We start from the raw sequence: 13,840 nt of genomic DNA on the forward strand, positions 1-13,840 counted from the left end.
GTCTGGAGTCCTTTCCCAGCTGAAGCAAGAGCTATCAACGATCAAGATACAACACCACCATACACTTACAGTTTATTCACAAGATTAAAATTGTGCACTTGGATGGGCTATGTAGCTCTCTTGTGTTCCTGCACCACACCCAGCCCTGTCTTCAATATAGCAAAGGATGAACTTTTACAGCAGGAATCCTGTTGCTCTAAGTTGCTCCCAGCATGATTTACAACTAGGTCATTCTGTTTAAATTATGATGGGAAACAATGTGAGTGCATCAGTTTTAGTATGACAGATATTAACTTTCAATGCATACAAGATGGTGCGATAAAGTTGGGAAATTGTGCCATGCCTCAGCATCTATATATTACTCATTGTGATTATCTGTTTATCTGTTTGTCCAATCATGTTAGCCCAAACACTACATTATTTTTGCCATAATTTTTGAGTCGAAGTACCTAAACTCTGCTAATTTAAAGAATGTACAAAAAAAATCCAGGACCCATGACTCCTGTGGAATTGAAATTTCCACGATGTTCAGAACAGTTTTACTGACAAAACTTTGGCCACTGATAAATCCCTGAGATCATGCGATTGTGATTTCCGATGCTTCCTGCCGGTTTCCCACAAGTAAAATCAGTAGGGTAGACAGGAGGAAGTCGGAATAATATTGACTGATGTTTGTTTGCCACAACTACTTTTCTATTGATGATATATATATATTATTATTATATGATCACAGGACTGTCCTACATTGGGATAAAAAAAGTACGGCTAGCTAAAAATTAATATTCATTTTGATCATATCACATTGCACTACTGCTCTCTCAAAGGATGACCCAATGGGTATATCTATGACTAAAAAGTATTGTGTCTGTAACCCTTAACTGGACAAAACTATGAATTGTGGGGCAACAATTTTTGAACCAAGGTTCCTCAAATGGGCTAATTTACAGAATGCAACCAAAATCAGTCTCACCATGCAGTTGTGCCACTGGTTAACCCTCCAGAGGCCCAATAGACCACCCCTTCTTCGGTTACTGGAGACCATGTAGACCGGTCCCACCCTAGTCCTCCAGAGACTGCACATAGACCAGTCCTACTACTAAGTTAATGAGATAAGAAAATATCTCTAACAGGTGGTTTAGAATGATTCTAAAACCAAGGAATTCAGAGCCTAAGCAGTCTTTGAGGTTTCTTTGTGTGAAAAGATAATAAAAAAAGCAATGGTATCAGAGGAAAACTGGTCAGGAGGATGTTCCTGCTGCTTTTACTTAAAATCTGGTTCTCCTTTTTGAACTCTTGAAGACATTCCACCAACAGCCAGCTTTGCCACTCCACCCCAGTGCCAAAATGATTTGGCCTCTGTAAAGTATTACTTGGAACGGCTGGCTTCCTCATGCAGCTGGAGATAGCAATCAAAGGTCTACATGACCCTGCTTATTTAAATTGTGCAACATCAGTTGCACACAAACTGCCAGTGGCAGAGCTAGGAATAAAAGAATGCACCCTGAGACACAAACGTTAAGAAAAGATGCATAATCTTGGAAACCTCCCTCCCCTCAGGTCTTACTTGTTGTAATATTTATATAACAGAGAAGAAATATTTTATTAAAACAATTTTACTCTCTAGAACAGTATTTCCAAACTTGGCAATTTTAAGGTTTGTGGCCTTCAACTCTCAGAATTCCCCAGCCACCATGAGCATTCTGGGAGTTGAAGTCCACACACCTTATAGTTGCTCAGTTTGAAAACGCTATTCTAGATGGAAATGCCAAGCCGTGGACTCAGTGAGATCCCAAAGGATCCTGAGATTGCACCACTGAATTTTGGCTGCAAAATTGGCCAGATCAGAGCACCATTTTTTGCTTTTCAAAAATTAAAGGTGGGGGTGGAAATATCTAGGAGACTTCCCACTTACATTGCACACCTTAATGCCCTAAAAAAAGTCAATTAAAATTGGAGGCCAAAATATTGCCACTTGAAAGTTTCCTTCTGCCTTCCAAAATTTGGGAAGCTGAGTTACAACCAGCAGCCCCTCAGATGTTTTCCATTGCTGACTTATTCCAACTTTAAAATATTAATGTAACCACACTAACCAAAATTCAATTTTGCAAAAGGGCTGGATTATAGAAATTAAATGAAACATGAATTTTTCATTTCCAGTAATCTCCAGTTAGGTCTTTCAAAAGGCAGGAAAGAGCTGATAGACTCATCTCCTATGTCCTGTAACAGGCGACATAATTCTGAGTCCCCAGATGTATGTTCCACACAAATGTAGGCAATGTTTGTTGAGAAATTCAAAAACAGTCTGTAAAGAAGACAAGCCTGAAAAAAAAAACCCAGTGTTTTTCAAACTTGGCCACTTTAAGCCATATGGACTTCAATTCCAGAACTGAATTCTGGGACTGACGTCTACACATCACAAAGTTGCCAAGTTTGAGAAACGTTGATTAACCAAAAAGCATTCAAAAATCTTAGTACCTTCTCGTTACTCTCTGAGGTTTTACAAGTGGAATAACATAATGTTTTCAATCCCTATTGGTTTCTGTAAGAAACTAATTTGGAGGAATTTGTTATTCCCCACAAATAAAAAGTAGGAAAAAATGTAAGTGCTCCACTAAGATAATGGATCTCTATTTATACTGCAGTCACGTAGGTTTGTGTTTATATAAATTAATATGAGAAAAGACAACGTCAGTTTGTATTCCGTGTTGTTCTCCTTAATGATGTTGCATTTTTCTTCATTATTATTTTCTCTTCCTATCTTTCTCTTCGCATTATATTAAACGGGCACTCAATCTGAAACATGTGAGGTATGATGCGGCTTCTGCTTCATTGGTCCATCACCCTTCTTTCTTTTTCTTGTTTACATCCAGCTCAGAAACAAGTTTTCCAGCAGATTTACAACACAGGTAGTCCTTGACTTATAACAGTTTGTTTAGTGACCGTTCAAAGTTCCAACGGCATTGAAAAAAGGGACTTATGACCGTTTCTCACACTTACGACCATTGCAGCATCCCCATGATCACATGATCAAAATTCAGAGGCTTGACAACTGACTCACATTTGTGACAGTTGCAGTGTCCCAGGATCATGTGATCACCTTTTCTTACCTTCTGACCAGCAAAGTTAATGGGGAAGCCAGATTCACTTAACAGCTGTGTAACTAACAGCTGCAGTGATTCGCCTAACGACTTTGGCAAGAAAGGTCATAAAATGGGGGCAAAGTGAACAACATAAATTTTGGGCTCAATTGTGGCCATAAGTCAAGGACTACCTATACCGCTCCCCTCTTCAATTTACAATAATTCATTTAGTGACCATTCAAAGTTACAGTGGCACTGAAAAACAGTTCTTTAAGAACAGTCCTCACACTTAACCACCATCACAGCCTCTCTACGGTCACATGATCGAAAGTCAGTCACTTGGCAACCAGCACGTATTTACGGCAGTTGTAGCATCCTGGGGTCCTGTGATTGCCATTTGTAACCTTCCCAGCAGGCTTCCAACATGCAAAGTCAATGGGCGAAGCTGGATTCGGTTAACAACCGCAGTGACTTGCTTAACAACCGTGACAAGAAATAGTCATAAAGGCAGGCACGATTCACTTAACTGCCTTGCTCTGCAACAGAAATTCTGGTCCCAATTGTCATAAGGCGAGGACTACCTACAGTAAACGTGTATCAACAAACACAATAAGGAACTCTCCACATCATCTTCTAAGTGGATGCATTAAAGTTCTTTTTGCATGCCGATTGCCAATGGGGTCCGACATGCAGAAAAAATGAAGGATTTCACAGCATCCCAAAGTCCAATCTGTATTATGGTATCAGCTTTCACAAACTACTCTCAATGCATTAACCAAGATGGCACAAGACATTTTGTTATTTTTTGCTCAGTTACCTCTCTGAAAATGCTACCGAAAATAATCTTGATGCATTTGGACCAATGACTGCATCAGTGTGTTTTTCTGCTGAATGTTTTATCAATGCCCATTATTTATTTACTTTCTATAGCTATATACGGCTGCCTGAAAGCAATTTCTGGGCAGTTCACAATACCAAAATAAAAGAACACAATTAAAAACATGATTTTCAAGATACTGTATACACACTGTGAATGTAGAACAAGGGCCTGTGAAGAATAGCTGATAGATAGCCTGAAAAAGCAAAAGATTTGATTATGTTCACATGTTGTACTAAGCCCAGTGGCTTGGTTGATTGTGGCTTAATGTGTGGTATCTGCTGGGCAGGAGATGGAGCTTTAATTCTCCGCTTTCCAGAGAACCAAAAGATGGAAATGACTCTGAAACAGGTAAAAAAGGTAAAAGTAAAGGTTCCCCCGCACATGCGTGCTAGTTGTTTCCAACTCTAGGGGCCGGTGCTCATCTCCGTTTCAAAGCCGAAGAGCCAGCGCTTGTCCGAGGACATCTCCATGGTCATGTGGCCGGCATGACTAGATGCCAAAGGCGCACGGAACGCTGTTACCTTCCCACCGTAGTGGTCCCTATTTTTCTACTTGCATTTTTACGTGCTTTCGAACTGCTAGGTTGGCAGAAGCTGGGACGAGTAAGAGGCGCTCACTCTGCTACGCGGCGCTCGGGATTTGACCCGCCAAACTGCCGATCTATCTTTGGCTATCTCGAAAAGCTAAGCAGAGTCAGAGCGATTGCTACCTTTGGTGGGAGTTTATACCAGTGGTATAGACTAGGCGGCAAAGTTGTTTTTTTTAAATGAACAAAGCATGAATTACTACTTCTGCATGATCCTGGACAAAGCTACGTGGAAGATCACCAATGTGTCATCAGAGGAAGCTTTGCCCTTTCACTTTGAGCTACTTAGCTGTTTCTTAGGACATTTTTGTTGCAGAGTTATTTGGGTCAGAAAGCTGGGGTACAAGTCATAAATAACTTTTTTTAAAAAATTCTACAATTAGGAAACATTTGGTAGTTAACCATGGAACAAAGCAGAAATTCAGTGTACCAATTTGGATAGTTCCATATGAACTAGATCTATTTAGCAAACAAAAGAACAAAGGGAAATCACTTTTCTTTTCTGTCACCATTGAGTCTGTTTCTCTTCTTGAGGTTACGTTGGATAATCAAACCATCCTTTCTAATCAGCGCAAATTCCCAGTTTGGGCATGTCTGTTGCTGCTAAAATAGATTTCATTTTACTCAGTAATATGGGCTTTACTTGAATGTAAAATAACGATCATATTTCAGATATGTCACCAAGAAAGGATCTCATAAAAACCCTGTATGGATTCTAAATGGCTAGGCTAGGGAGAGAAACTCAATTCCAAAATTCACACAAGCTGTACTTCTCAAAAGTATACACCTTGTAATAAAATTTGGTAGCTCAAAAAAATACTACACAACTCCTGATTTTTCAGCAACTCTAAAAAATAAAAATCTAACATGGCTCCCTCAGAATGAGAAAACTGTTGTCTCTGGACACTAATCCCACTCTTTTTGTTTCTTTGCAACCTTTTCCACCCTTAATCCAGGCGATTATGTTCTCAGTTCAGTGTTGGAAAGATATAGGGTCTCCTATTAGAGACCACTGTATGACCACGGTATAGAGCCGTGGTGGCGCAGTGGTTAGAATGCAGTATTGCAGGGTTATTCTGCTGACTGCTGACTAACGACTGCCAACAGTTTGGCAGTTCGATCCTGACCACCTCAAGTTTGACTCCACCTTCCATCCTTCCGAGGTCAGTAAAAGGAGAACCCAGATTGTTGGGGCGGGGCAATATGCTGACTCTGTAAACCACTTAGAGAGGGCTGTAAAGCACTGTGAAGGAGTATATACATCTAAGTGCTATTGCTATTTGAGCAGGGGATTGGACTAGATCACCTCCAGGGTCCTTTCCAACCCCATATTATTCTAGGTTCTAAAAGAAGAATCCCCAGGTACAAAAAGTGGCAACTTCCACAGTGAGGTCAGAAGAGGACACCATTGCACAAGCATCATGTAAGGTAAGAAGGGGTCAAGCCAGGTGAGGTCTCTGCTGGGAGTAATTCATTAGCCCCAGTGTACATCTGTGTTTGGTCTCAGATAATCCCTGATTGGATTTCAACCTTCCAGGACTGTACATACCCACCCTCGCTTTGTGAGCAGTGCCCTCCCTTCCTCTCTTTAAGTTTTCCCTGCTTCAGTGTGATGAATGTCCTTGCTTTCTATGATCCTGGCCAACTGTAAATAACATACCAGGGGAAGGAAGGAAGGAAGGAAGGAAGGAAGGAAGGAAGGAAGGAAGGAAGGAAGGAAGGAAGATCAAAGTCCAGATAAGCTAGAAACAGGAGCAAAATCTAGGCTGCCAAAAAATCCCACGTGGACTTTCGCAAAAAATCCTATTCTGTAACAGGGCAGTATCCATGGTGAAGCAATAATATGGTTAAGCAACATTGCTTAATATTCATGTGGATCTTTCATGCACTTACTAGCTTACTAGCTGGTTCACCACATTTGAGAATAAATCACACTTGTTTTCTTCATGTTACCAACATGGAGCTGGAGGAGGAGAGCTTGTTTAAAACCATTTTACAAGTTCATGGTGGAAGTGAAGTTTGCAAATGGCGTCTTTCCTATTCATCAGTAAGAACAAAGCTGTGCCAGCTCTTCCAGTACAAATACTGGAGGAGCAACGCTGGCTGGAAGGAGTTGAAGTCCACACCGTCTTAACGTTGCCAATTGAGAAACACTGGCATAAGGACAATATTGGGGGCAGATGCTCAAGTTCCCCATGCGGTAGAAGTGTCCCGCTTGCTATGTTTCAGCAAAATGAAAATAAAGCAGACTGAAGTTTATAACCCTCTTCCCTGGCTAGCATCCCGTTCACATGGACATTGGCTATGTGAATGCTGGGAATTGTAACCCGACTGCAGCTGGAAAGTTCATAGCTCAAAAAAGCTGATTTAAAGACTTTGGGGAAGGAAACATGGGAGATGGGAAGACCCTTAAAAGTCCAGAGTCTAAAACCATCCAAGCGTACTTCTGATTGACACTGGCCTCCTGGCCCTTGGCTTCCCTCCTTCTCTTTTCTTACACTTTGCAAAGAGATACTAAATGATCGTCTTTTGCTGAATTATACAAAAAACAGAAAAGTTTGGCAATACAGATTTAAAATCTGCAGGTAGCCCTTGATTTACAACAGTTCGTTCAGTGACCATTTGAAGTTACAACGGCACTGGAAAAAGTGACTTATGACCATTTTTCATACTTACGACCATTGTAGCATTCCCCATGGTCACAGTCACTCATGTGCTCGTGACCTCCCGGTTAGACTACTGCAATGCTCTCTACATGGGGCTGCCCTTGAGGACCACTCGGAGGCTTCAGCTGGTGCAGAATGCGGCCGCGTGAGTTGTGATGGGAATTTCCCGACACTCCCATGTAACACCTCTCCTCCGCAAGCTGCATTGGCTTCCAGTTGCCCTCCGGGTGAGAATCAAGGTGCTGGTGATGACCTATAAAGCCCTAAATGGCATGGGTCCGGGTTATCTTAGGGAGCACCTGCTGCCAGCATCAATCTCCCATCGTCCTGTGCACTCCCACAGGGAGGGCCTCCTTAGGGTGCCGCCGGTCAGTGAGTGCCGGCGAGTTATCCCTAGGGGGAGGGCGTTCTCTGTGGGCATGCCTGCCCTGTGGAACGACCTGCCTGTGGAACTCTGGACCGCCCCCGACCTTCGTTCGTTTCGCCGGGACCTAAAAACCTGGTTGTTTGATTTAGCTGGCCTGGACTGAGGGGTTTTAAATTTTTAAATTTTACATTAAATTTTAAATTTGGGCTAACGTTATTTAATTCTATTTTAATTTTAACTGTATTCTATTTTTGTACTGTTGCCCTGTAAACCGCCCTGAGTCCTTCAGGAATAGGGCGGTATAGAAATCTAATAAATAAATAAATACCGGTAAATAATAAATAAATAAATAAATGATCAAGATTAATTAAGATGCTTGACAACAGACTCATATTTATGACGGTTGCATTGTCCTGGGGTCATGTGACCACCTTTTGCAGCCTTCTGTCAAACAGTCAATGGGGAAGTCAGATTCACTTAACGGACCATGTTATTAAGCAACTGTAGTGATTCACTTAAGAACTGTGGCTAGAAAGGTCATAAAATAAGGCGAAGTTCACTTAACAAATATTTCACTTAGCAACAGAAATTTTGTGCTCAATTGTGGTCGTTAAGTCGAAGACTACCTGCACTATTGTTACTAAATCATTTTAAATCAGTTTTAAAATGATTGCTATTTCATGTCTGTATTTATTGCTTCAAGGTTGGGGGCAAAGGAGAATATGAATATTATGTAAGTAGAATAAAAACTTGAAAATCCATATTATTATCTCAATGAAATAGATTCTGGGTGGGAGCAAAACTGCCCTAAAGTCGAGATTCGTGAAGCTGTCGAGGTTAATGCCAAGAACCAGGATAGTGACTTGAACTTTGAAAATGTCTTATGACTTAATAACTGATTCACACAGAGCTTTATATGTCTGGCAGGCAGGTTTCATTCCACAAATAGGAAATTGAGACTGACTCAGTGGCAGTAGATTTAACACCCCTTGAAAGCAGCTCAACCCCCACCCAGTTCAAAACCAATGCTCTGTTCTAATATTTCTCAACCCTGACACCTGGAAGAAGAAGAAGAAGAAGAAGCGTGGTGGCTGGGGAATTCTGGGAGTTGAAGTCCACATTTCTTCAAGAGGTCAAAGCTGAAAAACACTGCTCTATGTCTATTCAGCTACCATCTGTAAACTTCTAGGGATAATAACCATGTCTACTGCACAACAAAACTGACCAAGTTTCAAAACCATCACCCAAAGGTAGACAGAAGAGAAAAATGGACATAGAATTCAGACATTCTTACAGGTAGTCCTCAACGTACGACCATAACTGAGCCCCAAATTTCTACTGCTAAGCGATACTTTTGTTAAGTGACTTTTGCCCATTTTATGACCTATCCTGCCACAGTTGTTAAGTGAATCACTGCAGTTGTTAAGTTACTAACTAACGTGGCAGTTAAGTGAATCTGGCTTCTCCCATTGAGTTGGTCAGAAGGTCGCCAAAGGGGATCACATGACCCCACTACTTGCAATTGGAAAAGAATACTCTGAAGGCTGGCTCTGGAAGCAGAGTTTCCATCACTAATTTAAAAAGAATGCAAGGTACTCAAATTCCAACATCATTTTCCAAAAATAAGAGAGGTGAGTCCAATGGTTTGATCAAAGAAAACAGAAAGCTGAGTAAAGTAAGGAGCCATGAAAATGTGAAGTAGCTCCAAAAATATTTATGTGGAATAAAAAGAACACACCCTATTTCAGGATTTTTAACAGCTGGGTCATCAATCCCAACCACATCCCCACTGTAAAGATTAATCCGATTTTCCTGGTTCCTTTCCATTATTGTTTTACTTATTTGCTGCTGGGTTAATTAATTAATTAATTAATTAATTAATTAATTAATTAATTAATTCTTTCTTTCTCACAAGAAGAGTATCTGCACAGAAATCCTGACATGCAAAGTCCTACAAGTTCATTACAGGTAGTCCTCAACTTACAACAGTTCACTTATGACTTATGGCCATTTTTCACAGTTACAACCTTTGAAGGTAGCATACCCACGATCATATGTTCAGAGTTCAGATGCTTGGCAATGACTCATATTTATGACGGTTGCAGTGTCCCAGGGTCACGTGTTCCCCTTTTGCGACCTTCTCAAAGCAAAGTCAATGGGGAAGTCAGATTCACTTAACAAATGGGTTGCTAACTTATCAGCTGCAGTGATTCACTTAACAACCGGGGCAAGGAAGGTCACAGAATGGGGCAAAACTCACTTAACAAATGTTTCACCTAGCAACAGAAATGTTGGGTTCAATTATGGTCATACGTTGAAGACTACCTGTACTTCTCCCTCTACAGAAATCGTCATGTTATACTTCTATACTTCAACAAGCGGGCCTGGACTGACTACGATTTTTAATTAGGCTTTTTACTGGGTTAAATTGTTTTGTAATTTTGCATTTATTGTTTAATTCACTTTTAAATTTTTTACTCTATGTTTTTTAATTGTTATTGTTGTGAGCCGCCCTGAGTCCTCAGGGAGAAGGGCGGCATATAAATTTAATAAAACTAAACTAAACTAAACACACTGATTTTTATAGTGGTTCTTTGATGCAAATGGAATCACAGTCAAAACGCTTTTTGCACTGCAGTTTGCTAAAGTACAAATGGAGCCCTAAATACAGGTAAAAACACCATTCGAAAATGATTATCTGACTGAACACACAGTCATATCAAGACTACCTTTTGTGCTTTTCATGGCTTAGAACTGCAACATTAATTACACAAAGGGAAAATTACAAAGGAACTGAAAGCAGAGGCAAAATATATATATGTACAACAGTCATTTTCAACTTTGGTAACTTTTAGATGTGCGGATTTCAACAATCAGAATTCTTCAGCCACTGCTGGCTGAGGAATTCTGGAAGTTGAAGTCCACACACCTTAAAAGTTACCAAGACTCTAGATTCTATCACTTTCTCCAACTCTAGAATTCTACTATGACTTTCAATTGGCTCCTTATAATAACCATTTAGGATCAGCACTCATTTGAAGATTTTTTTTAAAAAAGCAATCTACTTTGGAGGGAATTATGGTGCTGAGAGGTGAAGGGAGAATTTTGTGCACAGATTAAAATAAGCACATCCATTCCCTTACTTTTGATATTAATGTAATATCTGTCTTTTCCCATTCCTCCATCTAATGTGATGTGCCTTCAAGTCAATTTTGACTCTTGGCGGCTGTCTGGACAAGGCCCTGCAGTTTTCTTGGCTAATTTTTCAAAAGTTGTTTGCCCTTGCCTTCTTTATCCTAGGGCTGAGAGAGAGTGACAGGCCCAAATTCATCCAAATGGCTTCATACCTATGGTGGAGCTGGAACGCAGAGTCCTGGTTTCTAGCTTGCTGCCTTCAAAGTGCCTTGGTACCTACAAACTATTACACCCTAAAAAAGCGAAACCAGGATAAATATGTTGTGCGAAGTATCTTTTTCCCCAAAAGTGTATAGAGGTAGTCCTCAAGTTACAACAGTTTGTTTACTGACTGTTTGAAGTTACAACGGCACTGAAAAAAATGAATTATGACCGTTTTTCTCACTTAAGATCATTACAGCATTGCCATGTCACATGATAAAAAATTTAGATGCTTGACAACTGACTCATATTTATGATGGTCACAGTGTCCCAAGGTTGCATGATCCTCTTTTCAAACCTGCTGAAAAGCAAAATCAGTGAGGAAGCCAGATTCACTTAACCACCCTGTTGCTAACTTAAGAAACTGATTCACTTAACAACCTTTGGTAACTTGTGTTAAAAAAAATCGTAAAGTGGGGCAAAGCTCACTTAACAAATGTCTCACTTAGCAACAGAAATTTTGGGCTCAACTGTGGCCGTAAGTCAAGGACCACCTGTAATCGATAATGGTTAACCCAGTTTGCACCTGAAAAGTTCTTTTGTTCCTAACGAGGCAAACAAGCTGTTAATATTTTGGTAACTGAATTCGAGCACAGTTGGTTATCTTTGTAATGGAATCTACCTATTTCATTTTATGCATTTAAGTACATTTAAAGTCCATAAGTTTCAGCTCAAGAACAGCCTCCCCCTATGCCTGAAAAGTTTTTGATCAGTGTGTGTTACCTGCTCTAACATATGCCGGTGAAACATGGACACTAACCTCACAATGGATACAAAAGCTATGAGTGGCACAAAGAGCCATGGAAAGATACGTGCTCGGCATTACAAGACAAGATAGAAAGACCTGCACATGGTTTAGAAAACTAACAAAAGTATACAAGCCTTGGTGGAGCAGTGGGCTAATGCCTCCTTAAGTAACACCAGCTGCCTGCAATTAGTGCAGGTTCGCATCCCACCAGGCTCAAGGTTGACTCAGCCTTCCATCCTTCCGAGGTAGGTAAAATGAGGACCCAGATTGTTGGGGGCAATTAAGCTTTGTAATAATGCTGCTGGGGGGGGGGCAAAAGCCCTAATAAGCAGGCATATACATAGAATGAAGGCTACTGCTAAGCACATTGGTTTGTGCTTAAATTGTAAGCCGCCCTGAGTCTTTGGAGAAGGGCGGGATATAAATGGGATTAAAATAAAGTAAAATAAATAAAAATACAATGCCATCAAGAGAGTAAAAGAATGGAAATGGAAACGGACTGTTCACATTTTTAGTAAAAAGAACCACTGATGGCAGGTGGAGCAAGGCAGTCATAGAATGGATCCCACTTGATAAAAAGCTTCCACAAAAGAGACCTAAAACAAGATGGTTTGACAACATCAGCAAGTATTGCTGGCCCATTTAGCAAAAGAAAGGACTGTATTGGGTGGAAACATGCGGAAGAGGCCTTCATCCTGCAGCGGATAGACAATGACTAAAATGATGATAATGAAGTTTCAGCATATCCTCAAAGGTCAGGATCCCTTTTTATACCATAAGCACATGTGCAGGCACATTTATACACTGTCCTCCCACGTGCGAAAGCAATCCTGTGGCGACTGTATGCAAGATTCGGGTTGTGCAATTTTACTAAAATACACGCATGTGCCAGCAAAACCCTACACAGAGTGAATCTTGATGCAATTACTCATTTGATTATGTCACAATTGCCAAAATGCAGTTGCAGCAAAAGAAGTAGCGCAATGCACAAAAAGGCACGCATGAGGCTTCAGGAAGACGCTCCTGAAACAGAACAGCCTTGTTTGAAAATCAAACAACAATTCCGTTTTTTTATTATTACCACAATAATATGTTATCTATTTGCACGTGTACAGAAGTAATATAGAGAATCGGGGGAGGGGGGGAAATGCAAATGACAGAAGACAATAGCTGTGCATGCACCAATTTGCACATTAATGCGACCGCTTTTCCCAGTGTCACTGGATAATTCAACAGGTGTAGATGTAAGGACCGTGAATGATAAACCCATTTTACCATGAAGCAATGCATTTGTGAGCCGCGGTGAAAAACAGCCTTGAAATATCTGAACAGTGAACATTTCAATCGGATTCATGTCCAAGTTCTGGAAGGCATCATGGTGGTTAAGCTTTTATTAAATGTTGCTGTTCTGCATTATCGCAGGGAACTGCCCTGACCTCCGGCAACAGCTTTTGTTAATTAGGTCTCACCATCTGCACCCATTTTTTTAAAGGAGAGAAGAGATCACAAAAGAGCAAGCAGAATATTTGGGGGGAAAACACCCTCTTCTTCCACTATGAACCACTTATTTCCTTTCATAAGGCTATTTGTCAAGTCCACTCTAGCCATTACTTATAACTTTTGATTGGTAGAGAATTCTCCATCCCAGAAGGCCAGTTTAGCTCATTTAGATCAGGGGTCTTCAAACGTGGCCCTTTTATGACTCGTGGACTTCAACTCCCAGAATTCCTCAGCCAGTGAGGCTGGGAGTTGAAGTCCACGAGTCATAAAAGGGCCAAGTTTGAAGACCCCTGATTTAGATAAGTCTCAAAGGTGCTTTTTCAAAAGGCAACTGGACTATTTTTTCCTCGAGGAAGACGTTTCACTTGTCATCCAAAAAAACTTCCATCAGTGAAGCTATGACCTGGATGACTGAAAATCTCCACAGGCTCCTTTAGATAGCTGCTCAATAAAGTAGAGAGACCCAGTATTGTTTAGTACAGGGGTCAGCAACCTGAAACAGTGAAAGAGCCACTCGGAACCAGTTCCCTCACAAAAGGAAAAACTGGGAGCCCCAAAAAATGTGTGCGCATGCGCGTACATGTGCGCATGCGCAGAACAGGGTTTGACTGAAGAGT

At 40.8% G+C, this 13,840-nt stretch overlaps 1 protein-coding gene across 3 annotated transcripts in view; it reads right to left on the bottom strand.

Moving 5' to 3' along the window:
* Positions 1 to 13,840, bottom strand: part of NFIC (nuclear factor I C) — a 172,579-nt gene that overhangs the window by 104,656 nt on the left and 54,083 nt on the right. Inside the window, exon 2 of one of the 3 annotated variants that reach the window (XM_081312542.1) lies at positions 10,927 to 11,007. The exons of the other annotated variants lie outside the window; for them this stretch is intronic. The gene's annotated coding sequence lies outside the window, so the exon portion shown is untranslated. The remainder of the gene's footprint in view (positions 1 to 10,926; positions 11,008 to 13,840) is intronic. 3 annotated transcript variants of the gene reach the window in all.

The sequence above is a fragment of the Vipera berus genome, assembly GCF_964194415.1.
Source record: "Vipera berus genome assembly, chromosome: 1".
Classification (NCBI taxonomy): domain Eukaryota; kingdom Metazoa; phylum Chordata; class Lepidosauria; order Squamata; family Viperidae; genus Vipera; species Vipera berus.